Source organism: Pseudophryne corroboree, chromosome 4, assembly GCF_028390025.1.
Source record: "Pseudophryne corroboree isolate aPseCor3 chromosome 4, aPseCor3.hap2, whole genome shotgun sequence".
Taxonomy (NCBI): Eukaryota; Metazoa; Chordata; class Amphibia; order Anura; family Myobatrachidae; genus Pseudophryne; species Pseudophryne corroboree.
The window spans coordinates 677,313,658-677,334,177 of NC_086447.1; the positions used below are offsets into that span (position 1 = coordinate 677,313,658).

Sequence of the window (20,520 nt, forward strand, 5' to 3'; positions counted from 1 at the left end):
TGGGCTTAGGGTCCGAAACCTATTATGTGTATTATGACTATTATACTTGCAAAAGGAATCACAGTACAAATGATACACTACAATATAACATAAACCAACTAACCAGATAACTACACGGGAAATACAATACAATACAATTCAAGTCTAATCAAGGAAAAATACGAGAGAAAGAGAAGAGAGGGAGAGAGAGAAATGGCTCACAGTAAGACAATATGATTACGGAGAGAACTTACGCACAAGGGGAACGATCGCATGCGCCTCGATATCCAGCTCCCGATTATCAGCAATGAGAACCGTTGAAGAGAGTGCAGTTGGATATGGTCGGCCCGCTATTTATGCCCCACACACAATACAATTCAATGGTCCCTACAATCTCATTGTTCATTGGACACAGGAATTCGGCTTCGCATTATAACAAAAGGTCATAGGTTGATTCATACAGGTGGGCTGTGACTATTTCCAACTGCTCAGGTGGGAGGGAAACTGGGTTTCCCGCCGCATGGGTAATAAAGTGCAAATAAAGTAAATGTTCATAAACTTCTTATGTCCATAACTATTCGCACGAGCGATTGATCTGCTTCAAACCAACACCGGAATATTTCTAATTAAATATTCTTCCGATGGATACTAAACACCACTGTATTACTCCTATCTGACCCTTCGTATCAAACAAAGAGGGATTCCTCTGTTCATAAACATTCTATATTAACCAAACTTTCAGAATCTATCAAAGGGACCATGATCTACAAAATACATTATTAGTGAAAATATGTAATGATTGAGTCGCACGCTATGATCGCATAAACTCTACCGTAAATACGCATACCATGCGCCTGCGGGTGCACGCGACTGTGAGTATGCGCACGTACGGGAGAGCGTACGCATGCGCAGCACGGACCTGTGTGAGGTGCAAATATGGTAGTGTGCATAGAGATATTTTTCTGACTTTGACAGTCCACCCTTTGGCAGTCAATAATAACTGCCACTTCCTGAAAACATTTCAAAAGGAGAAAAATATATGTCAGGGGTTAATTCATTTCCATGGTTGGGTAAGGGAGGAGAGAGGAGTAGGTGGGAAGAGGGTATGACCTAGTGAGATAGCAGAAGCATGTGTGTATGAGTCCATGTTTGGGGGGTCATGTATCTCGTGCCGTACGTGTTGTAAATCAAGCTTCGAGGTATTGCGAAGTATACATTTGAATTCCTTCTTATCCCGTGGTACAGGTCTGTGGATGGGCTGTCAAACTTTACCGAGCTCTTTTCGGATTTTGAACAAAATGGGGAGCACATTTTAGTTGATGATACATGAATGGGGGAATATGTGATTGCTGATATCTGTGCCTGTATTCCCTATACTATGTGTGTCATTACCTGAGGGTTGTAGAAATGAAGAAAAGACATAATTACGGTAAATGCGGTGGTATTCTATGTCAGGTTAATGTACATCTGTCGGTTGAAGTTTTGTTCGGTATCAGTTGAAAGTCGTCTTCTTTGCGCTGTTTTGCTCATTAAGCGTGAGCAATAAGCTTTGTCAATGCCATTAGATTTACAAAAAATGTTGGGCTAGCGTAATTTTAAGAATTCTAGGGAAACTGGGGATCCATGGCAAAGTTCATCAAGTGTCCATATCTCAAGTGGTCAAAACTTCTTCTTTGGTCTATCCGTTGTCTGTATAGCGTCTCATCAACTTCCTCGTCCAAGGGGGTCTTGTTATCTTGGAGAAAAACCAGAAAAACAGGTGAAAGAAACGGACCGTAGAAATCGCATTTTCATCACATCATTGTTTCTATCGTTGGGTCGTAAATCAAATCCAGGTTAATTACAGTTTCCTCACTCCTCAAACTCATCACTCTGGTACTTTGTTTGCACCTCATTAAAGCCTGCCCGCATCTAAATATCAATCCAATCGATATAACGACACCTAAGATACATAGTAGAAACTTCCCAACATCCATTATGACTCCTTGAGCCCAGTCTCCTAAACCAGAGAACCAATTTCGCGGGTTCAACCATGACACCCATCCAGTCAGCTCATTACCTACAGCAGCAAGAGTGAGATTGTGTTTTCGGCGAAATTCCCACTTTAATTGGAGAATATCGTCCATCTTTTGGTCTATGACCTCTACCGGATCCTCGGTGCTATTTGTGATATACGTGCAACACTTCACGCCGTACTGTGTTGCCAATGTAACACAATATCCGCCTGTCACTGCTGTGAGGTAATTAAGAACCATTCTATGCTGTACCAGTTCTGTTTTATAAGCTTGAAGTTCTCTTCCAGTATATCTAAACGTGTCATCATACATTTCAGTGATATTATCTAACAAATTGGCGAGTGCGGAAATGTATCTATAATTCATCACTCCTCGAGCGGTGCGAGTGAAATCTAACGCCACCAGAACCTGAATCCCGGTGGATTCATGGATCAGATCAGAGGCCGGATGCTCTAACCTTTCTGACAGTTGTCTTTTAACGAGGTGCTCGTAATGAGTGTGAGTATAAGGAGCTTGGGCACCACGGTGTATGTCTTTCATTTTATCATGTGTTACAGTCATTACTTCAGGCAATACTCTTCCAATATAACACAATCCTTCAGAGTTTGGGGCAAGCCACTTGTACGCCTTTCTCCCGCATATGAAATATGCATCATCGGGGAGAACATATGGGACGGAGAAAGACATTACCATATTACACACCTTCCAGGTGAAATCTCCTAGCCCTAATTCTTCCATCTGCTTAATGCACGTATCAGGTTGTACGATATGTGCACAGTATCCTGGTGATACTTCTCCAACTCTAGTAATCCTATTTCCTAGGGTGTATCTATACCGGAAAGTTTTTCCTCTACTGGCTATGTGGTGTACAAGCTCTGTATCTGTAGGCATTATATCTGCTCTATGTGAAAAGGTCATGGTGTGGTTACTCCATGATACTTCCCAATTTCCCGGCTTTCTGGGATTGGAGATGTTAAAACATAATAGGGACCTATCCACGTGGTATTGGTGGAGCTTCAAACTAGGAGGGCTGGAGATATTAAACCTCCGGTCCACCGGTCTCCCACCATTTAACTCAAGTACCTCCCCTATCGTTAAAGGAAATGGTACTAGCCCTGATTTGCTATGACCCTGAGGTACTTGAGAGCATACCCAACAATCTGTTTTGTTTAATACATTACCCACTAAGGAGTGATAATCACTCAATGGATGTCGGTCCATATGGATATTAAAACTGGATTGGCATTTCTTAATGCACCCATCTTCAATGACATTGTTACAGAGCCTACAGATACAGTTTTCTTCAGCTAACAATCCGTCACAATTTCTTCTGTGGTCAATGCTATCGGATCGTTTTCTGATACTCGCCTTTGCTTGTTGGTTAGGTTGATCTTGGAAAACTACGCCTCCATCTTTATCATCAGAACCCATTCCAGAACCTCTATCGACCTCCATGGTACTCTCGCCGGAACAGACTGCTCTGGTCAACATCATGGTCAACAGGAAAATCCGGATCACAGTTTCTTGGGGCAAGTCCATCTTTGAGGAGGAGACGAAGAAGAATGAGAAGGAGGAAAAATACATTTGAGGGAGAGGGGATGGGAAGTGGAAAAAAAACAATAAAAGGGAGTGGGGAGTCGACAACAGCTCTCGGTCTTCAAGGCTCAGGTGCCGCCTCAGTCCTCCTGGAACAGACACTCCAGTGATACAACCTCTACCGTCTGTTCCTTATCACGGGACTTCTCTGGATCAGCAACCTTCTTGCAGTGGGATGAATGGACCCAAGTCTCTCTCTCAGCAACCTTCAATGCTGTCGTGCTAGTCAATAAGACCTGGTATGGTCCTTCCCATCTGTCAATAAGGCAACCTGAGCGTAGAAAATTTCGTACCATTACATAATCCCCAGGTTCAATGTCATGACAACTACTATCAGGTAGATCAGGAATCACCAACTTTAGATTATCATTTTGATTCCTTAACTGTTTACTCATGTTAATCAAGTACTTTACAGTTACTTCATTGTTACATTTCAAATCATCCTGAGGGTTAATCATGACATGCGGTTGTCGACCAAATAAGATTTCAAAGGGGGACAGATTAAGAGGGGACCTGGGAGTGGTTCTGATACTGTACAATACAATGGGTAAAGCTTCTGGCCATGTCAATCCTGTCTCTGCCATCACTTTACTCAATTTATTTTTAATAGTGCTGTTCACTCTTTCGACCTTCGCACTCGCCTGTGGACGGTACGGAGTGTGCAGCTTGCTATCAATTCCCATCAACTTACACATTCCTTGAAAGACATCACCTGTAAAATGGGTACCCCTATCACTTTCGATTATTCTAGGGATACCATATCTACATACAAATTCCTGCACAATTTTCTTAGCTGTAAACATAGCGGTATTTGTAGCTGCAGGAAATGCTTCGACCCAATTCGAGAAAACATCTATACAAACAAGTACATATTTCAAATTCCGACAAGGGGGTAATTGAATGAAGTCAATTTGTATTACCTGGAAAGGGCCGCCGGCAGGTGGGATATGGGATGGTTCTGTAGGTATTGCCTTTCCAATATTCTTTCTCAGACAGGTAAGGCATGACATTGCTCTTTTACTCGCATGAGAGGAGAATCCTGGGGCGCACCAATAGGCTCTTACCAATTTGCACATTCCCTCCTTGCCTAGATGAGTCAGCCCGTGAGCTGCTTCAGCCAGACATGGAAGATATGCTCTGGGGGCCACTGGTTTACCATGTCCATCCGTCCAGAGTCCTGAGGACTCTTGGCCACATCCCTTTGCCTTCCAGACTGCCTTTTCCTGTGTGGAACACAAATTTTGCATTTTACACAACTTCTGTGTGTTGATGGTATTGAATACCATCAGTTGTGTGGTGTCTGTCTGTATGGGGGTAGCAGCTGCTAACTTAGCAGCATCGTCTGCTCGGCTGTTACCAAGTGATACCGGGTCTTGGCTATATGTGTGTGCTTTACATTTGATAACAGCCACTCTGTCGGGTTCCTGTATCGCTGTTAGAAGCCTTTTTATGTGAGCTGCATGCGCTACCGGTGTACCAGCTGCCGTCATGAAATTTCTGAGGTGCCATAGGGCTCCGAAATCATGGACTACCCCGAATGCGTATCTAGAATCGGTGTAGATATTGGCTGACTTACCCTTAGCCAATTCACATGCTCTGGTTAGGGCGACCAGTTCAGCAACCTGGGCTGAGTGAGGTGGGCCTAGCGGTTCCGCTTCTATGGTGTCTTGGTCATCTACGACTGCGTATCCAGTACACAAGTCTCCCGAGTCTGACTGTCTGTGACAACTACCGTCCGTGTAGAACGTGAGTTCTGCATCTTCCAGTGGGTTGTCACTGATGTCAGGCCTTGCGGTAAAATTTTGGGTCAAATATTCCATACAATCATGTGTATCTTCCTTTGTATTAAATCCTCCTTCCCCAGCACTCTCACCTTCCACCCTTTGTGCCTGACCAGGCACACCTGGGAGATATGTTGCAGGATTTAATGCACTGCATCTCCTTATGGTGATGTTTACGGGGGCCATTAGTGCTAATTCCCATCTTGTAAACCTCGCTGATGAGACGTGTCTGGTTTGGGCAGAATTCAATAAGGCTGATACCGCATGTGGCGTATGGATTGTGAGGTTGTGGCCTAGCACGACATCTTCGCTTTTTGTCACTAGCAATGCTATCGCAGCAACGCTTCGCAAGCATGTGGGGAGGGATCGCGCTACCGTATCTAGCTGAGCGCTGTAGTATGCAACTGGCCTGCTGGCATCACCGTGTTTTTGGGTTAGTACGCCTGCCGCGCAACCAGCACTTTCTGTTCCGTATAGTTCAAAGGGTTTCCCATAGTCTGGCATACCTAGTGCTGGTGCCTGCGTTAGGCACTGTTTGAGTCTCTCAAATGCTGTTTCGGACTCGTCTGTATGCGAAATCCTATCAGGTTTGTTCGAGGAGACCATTTCCTGCAAAGGTAACGCTAAAATGGAAAACCCTGGGATCCAATTACGGCAATACCCACACATTCCTAAAAACGTTCTGATCTGTTGCTGGGTTTGTGGCAGGGTCATGTCTCTAATTGCTTGGATTCTATCAGCGGTCAGGTGTCTCAGTCCTTGTGTTAGACAGTGTCCCAAATATTTTACCTTAGTTTGGCATAATTGCAACTTGTCTTTGGACACCTTGTGTCCGGTGTCTGAAAGATGAAACAGGAGCTGTTTCGTATCCTTCAGAGATGCTTCCAGTGAATCTGAACACAGTAATAAATCGTCCACATACTGTATCAATACTGATCCACTGTCTGGTTGGAAAGACTGTAAACAATCATGCAAAGCCTGAGAAAATATACTTGGACTATCTATGAAACCTTGGGGCAATCGAGTCCACGTGTATTGGACTCCTCTGTATGTGAATGCAAACAAATATTGGCTGTCAGGGTGCAGAGGTACCGAAAAGAAAGCGGAGCAGAGGTCAATAACAGTGAAAAATTTGGCAGTGGGAGGGATTTGCATTAGGATGACAGCTGGATTTGGCACTACGGGGAACTGACTCTCAACTATTTTGTTAATCCCCCTTAGATCCTGCACTAGCCTGTAACCCCTCCCCCCACTCTTCTTAACAGGGAAGATGGGACTATTGGCAGTGCTGGACGTTCTTACCAGAATGCCCTGTTGTAGCAAGCGCTCTATTACTGGGTAAACTCCTAACTCCACCTCTGGCTTCAGAGGATACTGTGGGATTTTTGGAGCTATCCTACCATCTTTTACTTGTACAACTACTGGAGCTACGTTTGCCATTAATCCAGTGTCCTGTCCGTCTTTTGTCCAAAGTGACTCTGGTATCTGAGATGTCATCTCTTCTACTTGGGATGGATTCCTATTTGTCATAATGGTATGTGACATTAATTTTGATGGGGAGTCTAACATGTCTCGCACTTCCTGAGCGTGTTTCTCAGGTATGTCCAAGAATACACCTTCAGGAGTACAATAAATGACGCACCCCATTTTACACAGTAAGTCTCTTCCCAGGAGATTGGTTGGTGCCGATGCAGCCAGCAAAAAGGAATGCTTGGTATGCAAAGGCCCTATTGTAATCTCGGCTGGTTTGCTAACAGGGTAGTGCTGGACTACTCCTGTTACTCCCATGGCTGGAATTGTCCTACCAGTGGTCCTCATGCCCACTGTCGAATTTATCACTGACTTGGCCGCCCCTGTGTCTACAAGAAAGTTTAAAGTTTTACCAGCTACATTGATTGCGACCTCGGGTTCACTTTCAAGGTTGGCAATCAATTTCACTTGCTGCAGATTACAGGTATGGCCACACCCCTATTGGGTATGGTGACCTCCCTGAATCCTGCTGGCAGCAACTATTTGTGAGGGAGATAGTTGGGAACTACCAGAGGCATGCCAGTCTCTGTTTGGGGGATATCTTTTTGTTTCCCCTGTATGTGGCTCATAACTCCGTTTCTGCGGACCTTGCTCCCAATGTCGTGTGTCGTGTCGTTGTCTAGGGGGTTGGTATGATCTTTGCGAATTTTTCGCTCTACAGTCTCGTGCATAGTGTCCCTGTCTTTGACAAGAATAACATGTTATCATAGTTGACTTACCCACAGGGTTGGATGGTACATACGCAGGCTGCTTTGTGGTCAGAGCCTGTATACTTACTGACATTAGCTTATCACTCTGCGACTCCCTGTGTCTGGTGATGTTTCGGTCGTGATCAATAGCAGCCTCTCTCAAAGTGGACACTGACAGACCTCGCCAACATGGTTGCGTGGTCTGTACCCTTGCCTTTAATGTTTCCTTCAAACCATCCATTAGTACAGATACTGCTACTTCTCGATGGTTTGGATTTGTCCTAATGTCCTCTATACCAGTGTACTTTGCCATTTCTAATAGTGCCCGGTGAAAATATTCTGCAGCTGTTTCTGACTCTTTTTGTTTAATGGAAAATATTTTGTTCCATTTAACAACTGCTGGGAAATGCTCCTTTAACTGTAAGTTTATCCTTCTTACGTTATCTTTGTTGTACACATCTGTAAGAGGTACATCCAGATCTAGTCCACAATCAGCTAAAAATTGAGCTGAGTCGACATTGGAGGGTAAACAAGCTTTTAGCAATATCTGCCAATCTTTATTATTGGGCTCTAAAGTGTTTCCTAAGTCTGTGATGTATTTTTGGCTGGCAACTAAATCTTTTCTAGGGTCAGGGAATTCAGACACTATGGTCCTTAATTCCATTCGGGAAAATGGGCTGTACATGGCAATGTTCCTTATGGGAGTGGCTCCTGATACATCTGTTTTCCCATTGGGAACTGCTATTACCCTAACAGGAGTAATTCTAACAACCTCATTCTGTGTAGACTCTACAGCTTGTGGTGAAATAGTCTCAGCATAATGCATGGTGCCGTACTTACCAGTTGATACGACCTCACCTATCCCTCCGCTAGGGGCCTTTACTAATCTCGTGGGTGTTGCTGTGCCTACTGTGGTCTCTGCTATGGTGGCTGCTAGAGAGTGCTGAAATCGTTGTCGCTTCGTCCTCTTGATCACACTCCTGAGGAAAGTTCAAAACAGGGTACAACTTGTACGGGTTAATACTTGCATGGGTTAATGGGTTAACATTATCATTAACATTTACACAGTTACTAAGTGATTTTGTGTTACACTTTAGTGCGTCTTTCTCCGTAATCAACTTCTCTCCTGATATATATGGTGGCGGCGGGGCCGTGGCAATCAGTTTTCTGTTAGAGCCAGATCCCGCCGCCTGAGCCAAACCTCTCTGTATCTCACCTTCCTGTTGCCACAACTGTAAATAATCATAATGCTGAACTCGTCTCTTTGTTGATTTTATGAGACATATCCTCCTCCTTAAATTTTGTAACACCTCTGGGCTGAAGCTACCTATTCTTGGGAATTTCTCCCGGTCTTGTACCGTCATTCTCTCCCATTCATCACATAAAACCTCTGTGTGACTTCCTTATTTCTCACACATGATATACCTGGCCGACCCAATTGGTCGGACCACTGAATCAACCCGAACCGAGGTTGATCGCCCCCTACCTGAACAACTGGCCCCCATAACTCTGCAGGCGTTGCTTGCTCTACCTCTGATCTCTATATCAAGGTCTTCAGCGAACCCTTACAGAAAACCAGATTGTTCACAATAGGCTGACGGTGGCGGTTTACCGAGTACCCCACTCACTCGCCCACGCCGACCAATGCGACCTGATCACACCGATATGGTGCTGGCGCACTCGACCCAGGGCACCTATAAAAACCGTTGTTTACTGGAACATGCGAGGGTTATCCGCAGAACACTTACTCTTTCCAGTAAAGGTGAGGTTTGTCAGATAGTTCCTGAGTGACCAGCGAACTTCCCTTCTTGAAAAATAAAAAATTACACAAATCACGTCAGAATGTACAAATAGCGTTTGTGACCCCTTTACTCTAATGGTACTAGGTCAGATTACTAACTACTGTACACAATTACGTGCGGTCCAGTCGTTCAGTACACAAACAACTAAGCTTGTATACGGAAAGACCAATGGAATCGAAACTTACGACTGCGAATTCCTTCAGCCAGAGCTTGTACGGCCTATATGGGTCTTGCACCAACCCTTCTCTTGGTGTTGTGCCTCTGAACTGTATAGCGGACTTCCCTGTTTACTGTACCTGGACCTGCTGGTCTACTATGACCTCCTGGTCTTGTTCTGTACGACCTCCTGGTCTGACCTCCTGGTCTTGTTCTATACTGGTCCGCTATACTCTAATGCTCAAATATTATGTTTAACCAAGGATGCCTCCCTAGCCACCGTGCACGTCACTTACACGCGTGTACCTCACGAGTACTCAACTTTTCTTGTGGTTCAACCTTTAAGTTATATAAACTTATGTAATACAAAAACACTCACTCATCACATGTACACTTTTGCTTCTATTTCTATTTCTGCGCAGAAATTTTTCTTTAGCCCAGCTGTGTTACCAATTAGGAGCAGGATCTGTTAATTTAAATTTTGGATTTCCAAAAATAGACTTGCGTTATTTATCGCCTGTGGCGCTATTTACCGCTTTGCGTTACTTACCGCGTTGCGTTAAAAATCAACTTATCGTGACTTGAGCTACGTGGGCGTAACCGGACGCTCCGTTGCGTAATGTACGCTGCGTGCGTCCGCCTTTGGATTGCGTACACAAGTCTTTTGGTAGGGACACGTGTACGCAAAGCAAAGATCCACCGTAACACAATTTATATTTTTATCAATGTAGATGATCCCTGGTCATCTACCACACAACACACTGACTTCGCCTTATCTCCCAGGCAAAAACTGTGTGTTTGTCTATCTTTTAACTATATTACCTTTACTCTTAAACTATGAAATAACGGCAAATCTTTTTTTAGCACTTCTATCGACTATAAAACTGGCAGACAGGAGAGTGATATACGAAAATGAAAAAGAAAAAGAAATGCAGATATATATGTGTGCGTGCGTGTGTACGCAAGACAAAAAAATACAGTTTTAAAAGACACTAGCGTTTTGTTCTTACCTCCGGTTCCCGGATTCCTTCAGCACTCTTTTATCTAAGCGAAGCAGACGCTTATCCCGTCAGCACTACGAGACAACCTCCCGCCCTTTGCTGATAATGTCTGCTGATCTACCTAGTGCAGATATGTGAAGGACAGGACGAGCCGCCAATTGATAAAACTAAATATTTATCGTGTATATAACCCTTTATGAGGTCTAAGAACAACGTACGCTATCTACGTAAGAAGTACCGTAAGGGTACGCAAGTTGCATATCGATCGCTTAGCCGTGATCGAGACGCTCAGGCGTCACGTTCACTCACGGCCAAGTGATCGCAGGCAGGCAGACTATTGGCTGTTGACTTATCGTAATGATTCGCTATAGCATAGCAGCGCTCGGGACCACGAGGAGATCACCAGCGATGCAGACGCTCACAACGTTAAACCTTTATATCTATACCTTTAGCAATGAAATACACAGCAAACCTTAATGTAGAGACAAAGTGTAAGTGTAACCTTGTGTAACCTGATTAACTACAAAGCTGCTTGAGTGTCACCGATGCTCAGGGAGTACTTAACACTATAAAGAATACGCAGATACCTGGGCTTAGGGTCCGAAACCTATTATGTGTATTATGACTATTATACTTGCAAAAGGAATCACAGTACAAATGATACACTACAATATAACATAAACCAACTAACCAGATAACTACACGGGAAATACAATACAATACAATTCAAGTCTAATCAAGGAAAAATACGAGAGAAAGAGAAGAGAGGGAGAGAGAGAAATGGCTCACAGTAAGACAATATGATTACGGAGAGAACTTACGCACAAGGGGAACGATCGCATGCGCCTCGATATCCAGCTCCCGATTATCAGCAATGAGAACCGTTGAAGAGAGTGCAGTTGGATATGGTCGGCCCGCTATTTATGCCCCACACACAATACAATTCAATGGTCCCTACAATCTCATTGTTCATTGGACACAGGAATTCGGCTTCGCATTATAACAAAAGGTCATAGGTTGATTCATACAGGTGGGCTGTGACTATTTCCAACTGCTCAGGTGGGAGGGAAACTGGGTTTCCCGCCGCATGGGTAATAAAGTGCAAATAAAGTAAATGTTCATAAACTTCTTATGTCCATAACTATTCGCACGAGCGATTGATCTGCTTCAAACCAACACCGGAATATTTCTAATTAAATATTCTTCCGATGGATACTAAACACCACTGTATTACTCCTATCTGACCCTTCGTATCAAACAAAGAGGGATTCCTCTGTTCATAAACATTCTATATTAACCAAACTTTCAGAATCTATCAAAGGGACCATGATCTACAAAATACATTATTAGTGAAAATATGTAATGATTGAGTCGCACGCTATGATCGCATAAACTCTACCGTAAATACGCATACCATGCGCCTGCGGGTGCCCGCGACTGTGAGTATGCGCACGTACGGGAGAGCGTACGCATGCGCAGCACGGACCTGTGTGAGGTGCAAATATGGTAGTGTGCATAGAGATATTTTTCTGACTTTGACAGTCGGCACTCGGCAGCCCGTCCATAATTGTATATACCACCTAACCGTGGTTTTTTTTTCTTTCTTTATACATACATACTAGTTACGAGTATACTACCTCTTTATCAACCAGTCTATATATTAGCAGCAGACACAGTACAGTGCGGTAGTTCACGGCTGTGGCTACCTCTGTGTCGGCACTCGGCAGCCCGTCCATAATTGTATATACCACCTAACCGTGGTTTTTTTTTCTTTCTTTATACATACATACTAGTTACGAGTATACTATCTCTTTATCAACCAGTCTATATATTAGCAGCAGACACAGTACAGTGCGGTAGTTCACGGCTGTGGCTACCTCTGTGTCGGCACTCGGCAGCCCGTCCATAATTGTATATACCACCTAACCGTGGTTTTTTTTTCTTCTTTATACATACATACTACTACGACATCTCTTTATCAACCAGTCTATATTAGCAGCAGACACAGTACAGTACGGTAGTTCACGGCTGTGGCTACCTCTGTGTCTGCACTCGGCAGGCAGTCCGTCCATAATTGTATACCACCTAACCGTGGTTTTTTTTTCTTTCTTCTTTATACATACATAGTTACATAGACATCTCTTTATCAACCAGTCTATATTAGCAGCAGACACAGTACAGTACGGTAGTTCACGGCTGTGGCTACCTCTGTGTCTGCACTCGGCAGGCAGTCCGTCCATAATTGTATACCACCTAACCGTGGTTTTTTTTTCTTTCTTCTTTATACATACATAGTTACATAGACATCTCTTTATCAACCAGTCTATATTAGCAGCAGACACAGTACAGTACGGTAGTTCACGGCTGTGGCTACCTCTGTGTCTGCACTCGGCAGGCAGTCCGTCCATAATTGTATACCACCTAACCGTGGTTTTTTTTTCTTTCTTCTTTATACATACATAGTTACATAGACATCTCTTTATCAACCAGTCTATATTAGCAGCAGACACAGTACAGTACGGTAGTTCACGGCTGTGGCTACCTCTGTGTCTGCACTCGGCAGGCAGTCCATAATTGTATACTAGTATCCATCTCCATTGTTTACCTGAGGTGCCTTTTAGTTGTGCCTATTAAAATATGGAGAACAAAAATGTTGAGGTTCCAAAATTAGGGAAAGATCAAGATCCACTTCCACCTCGTGCTGAAGCTGCTGCCACTAGTCATGGCCGAGACGATGAAATGCCAGCAACGTCGTCTGCCAAGGCCGATGCCCAATGTCATAGTACAGAGCATGTCAAATCCAAAACACCAAATATCAGAAAAAAAAGGACTCCAAAACCTAAAATAAAATTGTCGGAGGAGAAGCGTAAACTTGCCAATATGCCATTTACGACACGGAGTGGCAAGGAACGGCTAAGGCCCTGGCCTATGTTCATGGCTAGTGGTTCAGCTTCACATGAGGATGGAAGCACTCAGCCTCTCGCTAGAAAAATGAAAAGACTCAAGCTGGCAAAAGCAGCACAGCACAGAACTGTGCATTCTTCGAAATCCCAAATCCACAAGGAGAGTCCAATTGTGTCGGTTGCGATGCCTGACCTTCCCAACACTGGACGTGAAGAGCATGCGCCTTCCACCATTTGCACGCCCCCTGCAAGTGCTGGAAGGAGCACCCGCAGTCCAGTTCCTGATAGTCAGATTGAAGATGTCAGTGTTGAAGTACACCAGGATGAGGAGGATATGGGTGTTGCTGGCGCTGGGGAGGAAATTGACCAGGAGGATTCTGATGGTGAGGTGGTTTGTTTAAGTCAGGCACCCGGGGAGACACCTGTTGTCCGTGGGAGGAATATGGCCGTTGACATGCCAGGTGAAAATACCAAAAAAATCAGCTCTTCGGTGTGGAGGTATTTCACCAGAAATGCGGACAACAGGTGTCAAGCCGTGTGTTCCCTTTGTCAAGCTGTAATAAGTAGGGGTAAGGACGTTAACCACCTCGGAACATCCTCCCTTATACGTCACCTGCAGCGCATTCATAATAAGTCAGTGACAAGTTCAAAAACTTTGGGTGACAGCGGAAGCAGTCCACTGACCAGTAAATCCCTTCCTCTTGTAACCAAGCTCACGCAAACCACCCCACCAACTCCCTCAGTGTCAATTTCCTCCTTCCCCAGGAATGCCAATAGTCCTGCAGGCCATGTCACTGGCAATTCTGACGAGTCCTCTCCTGCCTGGGATTCCTCCGATGCATCCTTGCGTGTAACGCCTACTGCTGCTGGCGCTGCTGTTGTTGCCGCTGGGAGTCGATGGTCATCCCAGAGGGGAAGTCGTAAGCCCACTTGTACTACTTCCAGTAAGCAATTGACTGTTCAACAGTCCTTTGCGAGGAAGATGAAATATCACAGCAGTCATCCTACTGCAAAGCGGATAACTGAGGCCTTGGCATCCTGGGTGGTGAGAAACGTGGTTCCGGTATCCATCATTACTGCAGAGCCAACTAGAGACTTGTTGGAGGTACTGTGTCCCCGGTACCAAATACCATCTAGGTTCCATTTCTCTAGGCAGGCGATACCGAAAATGTACACAGACCTCAGAAAAAGAGCCACCAGTGTCCTAAAAAATGCAGCTGTACCCAATGTCCACTTAACCACGGACATGTGGACAAGTGGAGCAGGGCAGGGTCAGGACTATATGACTGTGACAGCCCACTGGGTAGATGTATGGACTCCCGCCGCAAGAACAGCAGCGGCGGCACCAGTAGCAGCATCTCGCAAACGCCAACTCTTTCCTAGGCAGGCTACGCTTTGTATCACCGGTTTCCAGAATACGCACACAGCTGAAAACCTCTTACGGCAACTGAGGAAGATCATCGCGGAATGGCTTACCCCAATTGGACTCTCCTGTGGATTTGTGGCATCGGACAACGCCAGCAATATTGTGTGTGCATTAAATATGGGCAAATTCCAGCACGTCCCATGTTTTGCACATACCTTGAATTTGGTGGTGCAGAATTTTTTAAAAAACGACAGGGGCGTGCAAGAGATGCTGTCGGTGGCCAGAAGAATTGCGGGACACTTTCGGCGTACAGGCACCACGTACAGAAGACTGGAGCACCACCAAAAACTACTGAACCTGCCCTGCCATCATCTGAAGCAAGAAGTGGTAACGAGGTGGAATTCAACCCTCTATATGCTTCAGAGGTTGGAGGAGCAGCAAAAGGCCATTCAAGCCTATACAATTGAGCACGATATAGTAGGTGGAATGCACCTGTCTCAAGCGCAGTGGAGAATGATTTCAACGTTGTGCAAGGTTCTGATGCCCTTTGAACTTGCCACACGTGAAGTCAGTTCAGACACTGCCAGCCTGAGTCAGGTCATTCCCCTCATCAGGCTTTTGCAGAAGAAGCTGGAGACATTGAAGGAGGAGCTAACACGGAGCGATTCCGCTAGGCATGTGGGACTTGTGGATGGAGCCCTTAATTCGCTTAACAAGGATTCACGGGTGGTCAATCTGTTGAAATCAGAGCACTACATTTTGGCCACCGTGCTCGATCCAAGATTTAAAGCCTTCCTTGGATCTCTCTTTCCGGCAGACACAAGTCTGCTGGGGTTGAAAGACCTGCTGGTGACAAAATTGTCAAGTCAAGCGGAACGCGACCTGTCAACATCTCCTCCTTCACATTCTCCCGCAATTGGGGGTGCGAGGAAAAGGCTCAGAATTCCGAGCCCACCCGCTGGCGGTGATGCAGGGCAGTCTGGAGCGACTGCTGATGCTGACATCTGGTCCGGACTGAAGGACCTGACAACGATTACGGACATGTCGTCTACTGTCACTGCATATGATTCTCTCAACATTGATAGAATGGTGGAGGATTATATGAGTGACCGCATCCAAGTAGGCACGTCACACAGTCCGTACTTATACTGGCAGGAAAAAGAGGCAATTTGGAGGCCCTTGCACAAACTGGCTTTATTCTACCTAAGTTGCCCTCCCACAAGTGTGTACTCCGAAAGAGTGTTTAGTGCCGCCGCTCACCTTGTCAGCAATCGGCGTACGAGGTTACATCCAGAAAATGTGGAGAAGATGATGTTCATTAAAATGAATTATAATCAATTCCTCCGCGGAGACATTGACCAGCAGCAATTGCCTCCACAAAGTACACAGGGAGCTGAGATGGTGGATTCCAGTGGGGACGAATTGATAATCTGTGAGGAGGGGGATGTACACGGTGATATATCGGAGGGTGAAGATGAGGTGGACATCTTGCCTCTGTAGAGCCAGTTTGTGCAAGGAGAGATTAATTGCTTCTTTTTTGGGGGGGGTCCAAACCAACCCGTCATATCAGTCACAGTCGTGTGGCAGACCCTGTCACTGAAATGATGGGTTGGTTAAAGTGTGCATGTCCTGTTTATACAACATAAGGGTGGGTGGGAGGGCCCAAGGACAATTCCATCTTGCACCTCTTTTTTCTTTTCTTTTTCTTTGCATCATGTGCTGATTGGGGAGGGTTTTTTGGAAGGGACATCCTGCGTGACACTGCAGTGCCACTCCTAAATGGGCCCGGTGTTTGTGTCGGCCACTAGGGTCGCTAATCTTACTCACACAGTCAGCTACCTCATTGCGCCTCTTTTTTTCTTTGCGTCATGTGCTGTTTGGGGAGGGTTTTTTGGAAGGGACATCCTGCGTGACACTGCAGTGCCACTCCTAGATGGGCCCGGTGTTTGTGTCGGCCACTAGGGTCGCTAATCTTACTCACACAGCTACCTCATTGCGCCTCTTTTTTTCTTTGCGTCATGTGCTGTTTGGGGAGGGTTTTTTGGAAGGGCCATCCTGCGTGACACTGCAGTGCCACTCCTAGATGGGCCCGGTGTTTGTGTCGGCCACTAGGGTCGCTTATCTTACTCACACAGCGACCTCGGTGCAAATTTTAGGACTAAAAATAATATTGTGAGGTGTGAGGTATTCAGAATAGACTGAAAATGAGTGTAAATTATGGTTTTTGAGGTTAATAATACTTTGGGATCAAAATGACCCCCAAATTCTATGATTTAAGCTGTTTTTTAGTGTTTTTTGAAAAAAACACCCGAATCCAAAACACACCCGAATCCGACAAAAAAAATTCGGTGAGGTTTTGCCAAAACGCGTTCGAACCCAAAACACGGCCGCGGAACCGAACCCAAAACCAAAACACAAAACCCGAAAAATTTCAGGCGCTCATCTCTACATCAGCAGGAATATCTACCAGTCATGTAGCAGGTAAAAAAGATACTTCTCCTAACAGGTATTAATGCTTGTTTCTGCAGGTCTACATGAGCCGCCTTTACTATACTATCTCTTCCTTCCCTCCCCATTACGCCTATCTGGTCATTGTCTAGTGTCAGATGTGTGCAGGTCTGCAATCGTGCATATACTGTACATAAGGATAATTTCCGAGCATGTGAAGAGTAAAATAACACATGGCACAGTTTTCACTCTGCATCAACCTCAGTGCTTTTACAACTATTATATATTGGAGAAAATAATGTTAATTTCTATATACACTGCTGAAACATAAAACAACATGTACACTGGGTGATGGCCTAATAATATGAATTACAGACAGTAGTCTTCATTGGAATTGTAATCCAGGAAAGCCAGGAAATTTTAACCATCCCACATGAAAATGAAATAACCTTAGTTTCAGATATGAATGTGCCCTTGTTATATATCCAGCATGTCTCTCTTTAAGTAATGACCACACGCTATCAATTTACACTATAGCATATTACATACAGCATAAAATACTATTATAAATTATATAACAGGAACATTTTAAAAACACAATTACAATAAACAACTGTTCATTTTTTTTTATTAACACAGCACTTACAAGATCATTATTCTTTACAGAAAACAACACAGTATCTTATTTAAATAATATGATACATTTACACGGAACTAAACGGGATTGATTCGTTTCTCTGTTGCTTCATCACAAAAACTAGGGATAAGGCAAACAACAAGTAATACAGAATTTGAAGTGAATGATGGAGGATGATTAGACTATAGCGAGGAAGCCTTGGCACATTTGGTTCCCTAACTCCAGGGGGCCTAGGAATAGACCTGCAGCAGCATTGCAGAAGGGCTTTGAATGGGAGAGGATGTGGGGAAATGGTTGTAACCTTCTAGCAAAGGATGTTCTGCTGCTCCCCTGCTGCTGGGCTGCACATGCGCAGAACATCCTCAGTGCTCCGTCCCCCCCTCCCTTGGTTTCTCTCTCACACTATCACTCCCTCTATCATCTATGCTTCTCTCCTTCCCTCTCTCCCTCTGTTCCTGCCGGCTGGGTGCTGAAGTTGGGCGGATGGCAAAAATGCATCTCGGCTAGTGCGCAGAAGAGCATCTCCCGGACAGCTCCTTACCAGGCAGCAGCTGCAGCAGCCCCCCTACAAAGCCAGTGGGTAAGAGCAGAGCTGACCCCCCTTCCCTCCTCCTCCTTAATAATTCTCTTCCACCTTTACGAGCACTTCTTCAAAAAGAAAAATATCCTCTATGCACCAAAAAGGCGTGAATGAAGGCCAGATGACCAAGTGTATAAGTAATGGAAAGGTCAAGGATACAGAAATGATTAAAAGGCAGTCAATGGCAGGATCTAATTCTTATGTGAGGCATCACTGCAGTGCTAACATAGTAACGATGTTATAGTAACGCTTTATTTCCTTTTAGCGATGCCTGCGTATTGCTCTGTAATTCTGTCAGGTCTGTTACTGTATGTATGGTAACTGTGGCACTTACATTTTTATGCATTGCTCTGTGTTATGTATTTGTGTTCCCTCTGACATCAGGATTGTGCATTTGTCTGGTAGAGCAGTAGCTGAATTTGCTTCCCCAGCATCACACTGACTAGCGGTAGTAGCAGCAGCAGCAGCAGCTACGGACGGATGGAGAGTACACACTAGCAGCAGTTGCAACAGATAGGGGAGGGAGGTAAGAGGGAGAAGGGGTTAAGAATCCCCATCATCAGGAAACATTATCAAAACGTGAGAACTGGAGGCGGTGGAGGTGGATGAAGAGGAGGAGGAGAGGGGAAGACAAGCATAGAAGGGAGGTGGGGTACTCGGAAGAAATGTCTGGGAAAAAAGCATAAGTTATGCATTCTATCTATCTATCTATCTATCTATCTATCTATCTATCTATCTAGCTATCTATCTATCTCTATCTTTCTATCTATCTATCTATCTATCTATCTATCTATATATATATATATATATACACACACAGCTATATGTAGCTGTAAATATCTAAATATTTGTAGAAATGCTACGATTGATAGATGTGAATCTGCAAATATTCTCTGTAAAGCGCTGCAGAATATGTGTGCGCTATATAAATAACTGATAATAAATAATAATAAATAGATAGATCAATAGATAGATAGATAGATAGATAGATAGATAAATAGATAGATAGATAGATAGATAGATAGATAGATAGATAGATAGATAGATAGATGGCACTGTATGTTAGTGTAGTTCTTATTTCCATCACCTTCCTGTGACAACCTAATATTTTATTGTGAGTTAATCAATAATCTGTATATGCACCACACCGGTGAATTAAGGTCATTGTCGGTTTCCTAGTGTATTACGGGGAGCTGGGGGAGGGAGATGCATAGTATTTATGTCTTCAGTAATGCATTGCTTTAAAGCCAGCAATTAAAGTAAAAGAACACCCACTGGAATTACTCGCCTGTGTTGGCAAATCCTTGTATGATCGTTGCACATTGTGCATACATTGTGTAAATATTGATAGATGTTTACTAATTACACTGTATTATGCAGCATTCTCACTTATGGAATGAGCTGAAGATCTACAGTATGGTTTACATCGCATGTATTTGATACATTGAATTAACTGTTGGGTTGTTGGTGAGGTGTCGTTGCAGATGAAAGACAGTGGACAAATACGATTCAATTTAGATGTATTTCTATTAGTGCTGATTATTGCCCAAATACCTAATTTCTATTTTAATGTACAAGAGCCATGTGAAACAAAATTCAAATTATACATTAAGTATTGTATTTTGTGTGTTTTGTGTGGGTTTTTGTTTTGCTATTTTGTACATATAATTAATCCATATTAGTATACCAAATAAATATTGTACAGTGAGTACTGTATGTGGAAGTCACTTATGTTTCCAGTACCTCAGGTGTAAATAACTAAATGGGAGATCTGTGGGTTACAATTTTACATATACTGTTGTGTTCTTGAGCAATAATGGAGACAGCAGTAAACTGTCAGATTTATGCTCTTCTAACACTCACAAATAATCTTTCCAGAAATATGTCCCCTTCAATTTAACTTGGTTTTGCCAAGGTGCAAAATGACACGTTCTAAATTGATTTATTCCTACTTCTAAACGAGGCCCTGTATAACAACGCTGAGGCCAAATGTGTTATTTGGGTAGAACAAATATTTAATACTGAAGCTTTTCGTGT

General features: G+C 44.0%; 1 protein-coding gene across 3 annotated transcripts in view; it reads left to right on the forward strand.

Annotated features, from left to right (window-relative positions):
* The first annotated feature begins 18,293 nt into the window (after positions 1–18,293).
* RGS17 (regulator of G protein signaling 17) overlaps positions 18,294–20,520 on the forward strand; it is a 155,797-nt gene continuing 153,570 nt past the window's right edge. For all 3 annotated transcript variants that reach the window (XM_063917843.1, XM_063917844.1, XM_063917845.1), the window contains exon 1: positions 18,294–18,483. The gene's annotated coding sequence lies outside the window, so the exon portion shown is untranslated. The remainder of the gene's footprint in view (positions 18,484–20,520) is intronic.